Source organism: Papaver somniferum, chromosome 2 (assembly GCF_003573695.1).
Source record: "Papaver somniferum cultivar HN1 chromosome 2, ASM357369v1, whole genome shotgun sequence".
Classification (NCBI taxonomy): domain Eukaryota; kingdom Viridiplantae; phylum Streptophyta; class Magnoliopsida; order Ranunculales; family Papaveraceae; genus Papaver; species Papaver somniferum.
In genome coordinates, this window is record NC_039359.1 from 174272604 (window position 1) to 174281553 (window position 8950).

Sequence of the window (8950 nt, forward strand, 5' to 3'; positions counted from 1 at the left end):
GATTTGGGAATACCACCCGACAGTCTGACTTTTGTATTTCTTACCTCTTTTTGACTGTTTTCAACTCCATAACAAGTTTTTACAACCCTTTTTGAGAGTCCATTAAATGGAACTTTTTGATAACTAAGTTTAGGACCTCTATAGATTAGTTCTAGAGGATTTACTGAGATAGGTCTCCACCTTCCAGACTTATATCTACCAGTCATGTTCTCATAGACACTGGGAAACTATGTTTTTGTGGTGTAGTTTGCACCATGAGAACAAACACGATCCCTGTAAAGATTCTGAAATGAGTGATCATTAAAAATATTTTTCTGAGAGTTCCGGTTTTCTGTGGGAGTGAAATCCATTGCCGATGCCGTCATATGATTAACTCGATTGACGATAAATAGAAGAAGATTTTGAAGATCGGAGATCTGTTTCTTCCTATCAAAACAATGTTTAGCACTATGATTCTTTTTCCCACAAAATGAACAGTTTCGTGGAAGAGAATTCTTGAAAGACATCTGTTTCAAACCCATGTCCCGTTTGGAAGCCTGCCGTTTATTTTTTGCAAAAACTTCCTTTGGTGAGTTTTTCTTCATCACAGGCAACTCACATTGAAAACCAGCACGTGATGTAGAAGAATTTCTCACTACAGTGTTTTCCTTAGTTAAGGAGATCGACTGTTGGTCAAGGTGAAGAGATGCAACAATGTTCTCTGTTTCAACACGAAGGTTGTTAAGATTTGATGAATGTGTCTCAATCAAACGTTTTTCTCTAATTGTCCCTTCTTTAATAATATTCTTAAGGATACTAATCTTCTCTTATTGAAGCATATTTTCCTGAGTGAGTTTTTTAATATTGTTAGAGAAGGATTCAATGATTTTGTAGAGTTCACGTTCTCGACCAAGAGACTTTTCAAACTCATCTAAGAGTTGAGCATGATTGCGAAAGTCAATCGTCTCAATTTGCTTTTATTTATTTCTGGTGACCTTCCTTTCTACTTCTGACATTCTGTCAACTGTCTCGTTTCTTTGTCGGGATTCGAAAGAATCAACTAAGGATTTATCCTGTGAGGAAGGGCCAAGACATTTGACATAGTTAGAAGTATTGGAAGACATAAACTATGCGTAGATAGGAGATACTACTTTGTCCACAGAATCAGATTGCTACAAACACAGACTTTTGAGGTCTTGAACGTGTTTTCCTGCTCTGATACCAATTGAAAAAGCGTGGGTCTAACAACCTCACCCAATATTTAGATTAGCAATCTGTATGGACTAACTCCAATATACTTTCTAGAGAATCAACTAGACAATCATACTCAATCTAGATAAAAAGTATATCAAGGAGTTAATATCTCAATCTCTCGATTTGATCTTTACTCAAGCAAATGGAAATATGCGAGTCTTTATAAAATACTACCGAGATAAACTTGGATGGTACCAAAGATTAATATCCAAGTGTCAATCAATTTAAATCAACAACCAAAGGTTGAATATTCTAATTGATTGATCCTAACGCACAACCTGTGATATTTCAATTATATAACGAAATATAATGCGGAATTGGTAATCGAGGAAACCGCAAATGCAGAAAAACCCCGGGACTTAGTCCAGATTGAACACTAAACTGTATTAAGCCGCTACAAACACTATCCTACTACAAACTAACTTCGATCTGGACTGTAGTTGAGCCCTAATCAATATCACACTGATTCAAGGCACAAATGCGCTCCTTACGTCTCTGATCCCAGCAGGATATTACGCACTTGATTCCCTTAGGTGATCTCACCCAAAACCAAGACTTGCTACGACCCAAAGTCGAAGACTTTAATAAACAAATCTGTATCACACAGAAAAGTTTACGATGATATCCCACAGATAAACCTAATAGTTTTGTTCCGTCTTTTGATAAAATCAAGGTGAACAGAAACCAATAGATAACCCAGACATATATTCCCGAAGAACAACCTAAAATTATCAATCACCTCACAATAATATAAATCATATGGTAGCGAAACTAGATATTGCAGAATCACAAACTTTGAGACGAAGATCTTTGTGATTTCTTTTTATCTTGCAATATCGGAGATAAAATCTCAAGTCAATTATTCGATTGAACTCGTACGATAGAAAATGGTAAGACCAGATCGCTCAACTACAAGAGAAGTAGTGTAGCGACACGAATATTTTTCTTGGGCTTTGAGCCCTAGTCCAACCCATATGAATGTTTGTTTAGCTAGGTAATCATCCCTTAGAAGCAATTGGTGAGCATGAGTAGTGGATGCTAGGAAGACACTAGAAATTTTGAGCATGTAAGGCACGTGGTTTACATGAGCAGCAGGAGCATAATCGCCTTTTCATTCCAGCCCTCTTTAAAGAGAAGAACAATCTTTTGTTTTCTGTTGCCGAACCATAGTTTTGTTCCCCCACTCCTCTGTTAAAATTTCATACTCAAAACAATCTCTAGAAATTAAAGGAATATTTTAGGCACTCAAATTCAAATTGGAGTTCAACCCACTCTCTGTTTCTGGATAAATTTGTCTTCTTCAAAGGTAGGGGATTTATCTCAATTCTTCATTTTATGCTTTCTTCACTTTTAAAATTATCATTCCAGTTGTTCCTCTTAATTTTATGCTTCATACTATGTGAATCGATATTTGAGGAAGGGGTTTCATTTTCACTGTTAAGATTGGGTTTCGATGCGATTTCATTTGGGTTACACAAATATTGATTTGTCTTATAAACTTCGTTCAAATATGTTTTAGAATATGTGATTCTGATTTTAAACTGATTTTATGAAGACTAAACCTGCTTGGCGTCTATGTTCATTTTGTACCCCAAACTAGGAGTTTGAATTGAGTTTCTAAACTAGCCTATTAGCTGTTTGTGAAAATGAATAAATGAATATTATTTCATTTTAGTATCATGCATGACACCAAGTTTTGATCTACATATACACAGCAATAACCATGATTGTGTATCTATTTTTCTTTCTTCCTAAACCACCGTTTTCGGTTTAATAAATTACCCTATGGAATTGTTTGAACGTGATACCATTTTGGTTATGCCTTCTCAAGTTTTACTTTTAATATCTCTCTTGACTTATACATTTCCTTATTATACTTTCCCCTTTTTACTCATTTGTTTCCTCAAACATCAAATGTTAAAAGAAAATGACAACACTGTGTCATGCATGTGAACTATTTGCTTCCGATTTATGGTTTACTAACTAATCCCCTTTCTTCCCAATTTGTATCTAATGTTACTGTCCTGCAAATACTATTTACTTACGTTCTAATCTCATCCCCTCTTGATTTATATATGTTAAATTATTGAACTTAATGTTTTTTATGTAAAGGAAATGAAAATGTACCAATTGCCTTATTTTAATGTTGCTTAGATGCTTGATTTTCTATCAACTACGATGCTGTTGTTTGTTTTCACAGCTCCATTAACTGTATCACTTATGTTTTCTCTCTCTTTTCGGATGAATTATGTGCATGATTTACTCTGTATTATGGATTTGGTTTGGCTTAAATTCCCATGGTGTATGGACTGTACTTAAAGTTTGGTATTTTACTTGGCGCGGGCTTTTGGTAAGTTGTGCCTTTGTTGCTCTTGACTTTTGAGGATTGGTTCCAGTTTCGGAAATTCCCTTGAGATTTGCTGCCAGTAAAAACTTATTTGCGAATGCTGCCAACGCTTATACTTGTGTAAGCTTTTGATTATGGATTTATGAGGTTCTTAAAAACTTGGTTTGATGTTTCCCTGTGACAATTGGATTTGGAAACTAGTGGACTCTACTTTAGGAACGTCGGGCCTAAGTGGCACCCCACCACCTCGGTGGCAATCCGGAAGATCGTTGCGGCAACGATGGCTGATAATCAGAACTACCCTGACGGTGGCACTGGCCATGAGAATAGTAGAGTGACTTTATTTGCGGCTCCGAATGTTTTTATGATTTATATTTGCTAAGATTTACATTTCTGTATTTTTATTTAGCTGTTGTTCATGTCTATTTATCCCCGTTTATCGTTGGCATTGTATTTCGTTTTTACACCCTCTACTGGGCATGCACTCACCCCGTTTTTTTTTTGTTTTCCCCCCCACAGAGTACGAAGAGAAGTTACAATAGTAAGCCGGCAGAGCTTACAGAATCCTTTTAGCGCTATGAGAGTTAGTATTTTGTTACGTTTTGATGTGTATATCACAGGGGTATCTAGGTAGTTTAGTTTACTTTCCTTGATCCCATGTCATTCTTGTACATTTTGCTGTTATTATTGGGATCTTATACATGATCTTTATATGGCCTGTAACCAAAAACTTGCAGTTTTCTATGGGTCTGGTCTGGGGTGTTGCAACTGTGCTTTTGAATCCCTTTGTTGTCAAATATCTATGTACTACAGGCATATTCATTTATGTGTCATTAAGTGCTTGTTTTTATTTTTTCGAAACTCTTGTACTTGATTAAATTTTGCAGCGTATAGTTTAGTCTACAGTATTCTATATACCATATGTCTCTATCTTAACATGAATTTACTACATTATCAAGGGTGTTAACCTAAGTTTTTTTAATTTTCAGTAGCTAGAAGTCATTTCTTTTTGCTGTATAAGACTTATGATACATAGGATATACATATACTTTTCCAATATTTTAAAATCTTTGTTTCTTCTTTTTGGGATTGTTGATTTAACTGCCTCTTAATAACTGTGCTCTCAACTGTTAGATTTTGATGAGTACCCTGAACCACTTTCCCCTTGTTGCTAGATTTCCGAAGTAGAGGTATATTTCATTTTTATTTTATTTTTCCGAGTGACGTGATGGGAGATTTGTGCTTGCCAGTCTAGTCGGATTCCGATACGGCGGAAACAAAAATTTTCTGTCGGTTACAGTTGGTATCAGAGCGAAGGTTCCGACTTATCGGGACTGTGTTTGGTTTTCTTACTTGCTGAAATGGTCGATAATTAGATAACTATTTATTTTCGTACACTTTGGTTGTTTAAAAACTACATTTTTATGTTGATGCTCCATATTTGAATCTGTTTTAGTTTACGAAGAACATTTTCTTTCCTCCATGTTAACCTATCACGTTTTGTTATACAACTTTGAAATTATTTAAATAGCGTGATGATTTGGTTTTAACTTTTTCTTGAAATTTTATCATGACTTCAATAGTACTGCCGTTTTGAAAGAGTCATATTGGTTTTGGGGATTGGGGAATACTAACCAGATGCTGTGATATACATATCATTTTCGTGTGTTAGTAATGTATATTACTAACCAATTGTAAATCTGACGCGTTATCTGTTTTGAAGATGTCACGAAGTGCGAAATTTGCAGGCCCGCTCTTACTACGCAAAAGAAAAAAGGATTTCATTAAGGGAATAAAATGCATTGGAAAAGATTTGGAATAACCGGTAAGTTTGGTGATGACCATCTCTAATGCCGTTAAGAACCATAGACAACCTAGTACAACTGTAGTCCTCAAGGATTTAAAGGTGCTTGTAGGAATGATTGAACGTTTAGTAGTATGAAGGAACTTCTCGAGGAACTAATGGAACACACGACATAAAAACGTAATGTGTTTTTCTTTTACTCTTTATTTATCATTTATGATATCTGGCGTATCGGATGAAATTAATACATTCTGCGTGTGTGAGCTTACTCCTTAAACTTGCCTCTTTAGTAGGGGTGCGTTTCTGATATGTGGTTTGTTTTTCAAAGTTTACTTGTTGAATTTCTTGTTAACAAATGTTTAATAAAATTTCTGTCATACTCTGTGTTTCCGACAAATTAAAGAATGGGCACTCGTAGATTTCGTTTGGTACTGTTTTAGTTGAGTTTGTAGTCGGATTTTTATCCAAATTGAAATTATGAAAAATCTCTAAGAATTTACTTGTTTTTGTCCAGTTGCCAAGAGTGAACCTCAATAATTGAATTTTTCTTTTCATATCCATACTAATAATTTGAATGATCTGGTATGAATTCATTTCTTCGATTCAGTGAAAATCTTTTTAGTTCTTCAAAGCTTAAGGTCTTAACTCTCTTTATGATGTCTTCTGATGTTGGTACTAGTTTTGTCCATGCCTCTATTTTCTCATTTTTCTCTGCTGCTACCATTACATATTTTGGTTTTTATTGATTTTATACCAGTCAAAATGTGTAGAAATATTTTTTTGGGTTTGATCTGACGATGATTTCTTAGTTCGACTCTTTGATTCATGATTTGTCTACTTGAGCACAAGTTTTGCTAAACTTCATTGGTTCCCTGTCCTAATAGCTGGCAGAGGTTAAAAGGGAAGCTGAAAGTGCCGTAATCATGGGTAATTTTCTAATTTATCGTTCTCGCGCAAAAATGTCGTTTCGAACCGAAGCTAGTTGAAGGTAATCTTCATAGATCTTCAATTTAGTTTGAATTGGGGGACACAATTCTTTTTAGAGTGTAATGGTGTAGCGACATGAATATTTTCCTTGGGCTTTGAACCCTAGACCAACCCATATGAATGATTGTTTAGCTAGGTAGTCATCCCTTAGCAGCAATTGGTGAGCATGAGTAGTTGATGCTAGGAAGACACTAGAAATTTTGAGCATGTAAGGCACGTGGTTGACATGAGCAGCAGGGGCATAATCGCCTTTTCATTCCAACCCTCTTTAAAGAGAAGAACAATCTTTTGTTTTCTGTTGCCGAACCATAGTTTTGTTCCCTCACTCCTTTGTTAAAATTTCATACTCAAAACAATCTCTAGAAATTAAAGGAATATTTTAGGCTCTCAAATACAAATTGGAGTTCAACCCACTGACTTTTTCTGGCTAAATTTATCTTCTTCAAAGGTAGGGGGTTTATCTCAATTCTTCATTTTATGCTTTCTTCACTTTTAAAATTATCATTCCAGTTGTTCCTCTTAATTTTATGCTTCATATCATGTGAATCGATATTTGAGGAGGGGGTTTCATTTTCACTGTTAAAATTGGGTTTCGATGCGATTTCATTTGGGTTACACAAATATTGATTTGTTTTATAAACTTCCTTCAAATATGAAGACTAAACCCTGCTTGGCATCTATGTTCATTTGGGTTTCGATGTTAAAATTAGGATTTGTGATTCTGATTTTTTTAAACTGATTTTATGAAGACTAAACCCTGCTTGGCATCTATGTTCATTTTATATCCCAAACCAGGAGTTTGAATTGAGTTTCTAAACTTGCTATTAGCTGTTTGTGAAAATGACTAAATGAATACTGTTTCATTTTAGTATCATGCATGACACCAAGTTTTGATCTACATATACACAGCAGTAACCATGATTTGTATCTATTTTTCTTTCTTCCTAAACCACCGTTTTCGGTTTAATATATTACCCTATAGAATTGTTTGAACGTGATACCATTTTGGTTATGCCTTCTCAAGTTTTACTTTTGATATCTCTCTTGACTAATACATTTCCTTCTTATACTTTCCCCTTTTAACTCATTTGTTTCTTCAAACATCAAATGTCAAAAGAAAATGACAGCATTGTGTCATGCATGTGAACTATTTGCTTCCGATTTATGGTTTACTAACTAATCCCCTTTCTTCCCAATTTATATCTAATGTTACTGTCCACTCATGCAAATACTATTTACTTACGTTCTAATCTCTTCCTCTCTTGATTTAATATGTTAAATTATTGAACTTAATGTTTTTTATGTGAAGGAAATGAAAATGTACCAATTGCCTTATTTTACTGTTGCTTAGATGCTTGATTTGCTATCAGCTACGATGCTGTTGTTTTTGTCACAGCTCCATTAACTGTATCACTTATGTTTTCTCTCTCTTTTCGGATGAATTATGTGCATGATTTACTCTGTATTATGGATTTGGTTTGGCTTAAATTCCCATGGTGTATGGACTATACTTAAAGTTTGGTATTTTACTTGGCGCGGGCTTTTGGTAAGTTGTGCCTTCGTTGCTCTTGACTTTTGAGGATTGGTTCCAGTTTCAGAAATTCCCTTGAGATTTGCTGCCAGTAAAAACTTATTTGCGAATGCTGCCAACGCTTATACTTGTGTAAGCTTTTGATTATGGATTTATGAGGTTCTTAAGAACTTGGTTTGATGTTTCCCTGTGACAATTGGATTTGGAAACTAGTGGACTCTACTTTAGGAACGTCAGGCCTAAGTGGAACTTCACCACCTTGGTGGAAACCCGGAAGATCGTTGCGACAACGATGGATGGTAACCAGAACTATCTTGATGGTGGCACTGGCCATGAGAATAGTAGAGTGACTTTATTTGCGGCTCCGAATGTTTTTATGATTTATATTTGCTAAGATTTACATTTCTGCATTTTTATTTAGCTGTTGCTCATGTCTATTTATCCCCGTTTATCGTTGGCATTGTATTTCGTTTTTACACCCTCTATTGGGCATGCGCTCACCCCGTTTGTTTTGTTCCCCCCTCCCCCCCACACACACAGAGTACGAAGAGAAGTTACAGCAGTAAGCCGGGCAGAGCTTACAGAATCCTTTTAGCGCTATGAAAGTTAGTATTTTGTTACGTTTTGATGTGTATATCACAGGGAATCTGGGTAGTTTAGTTTACTTTCCTTGATCCATGTCATTCTTGTACATTTTGCTGTTATTATTGGGATCTTGTACATGATCTTATATGGCATGTAACTGAAAACTTGCAGTTTCCTATGGGTGTGGTCTGGGGTGTTGCAACTGTGCTTTTGAATCCCTTTGTTGTCAAATATGTATGTACTGCATGCATTATCATTTATGTGTCATTAAGTGCTTGTTTTGATTTTTTCGAAACTCTTGAACTTGATTAAATTTTGCAGCGTGTAGTTTAGTCTACAGTATTTTATATACCATATGTCTTTATCTTAACATGAATTTACTACATTATCAAGGGTGTTAACCTAAGTTTTTTTAATTTTCAGTATCTAGAAGTCATTTCATTTTGCTGTATAAGACTTATGA

General features: G+C 35.2%; 1 long non-coding RNA gene across 1 annotated transcript; it reads left to right on the plus strand.

Annotated features, from left to right (window-relative positions):
• The first annotated feature begins 2309 nt into the window (after positions 1–2309).
• Positions 2310–8662, plus strand: LOC113349817. Its single transcript, XR_003360383.1, has 2 exons — positions 2310–2539; positions 4100–8662. It is a non-coding gene; the product is annotated as an uncharacterized LOC113349817 (long non-coding RNA).
• The last annotated feature ends 288 nt before the right edge of the window (positions 8663–8950 follow it).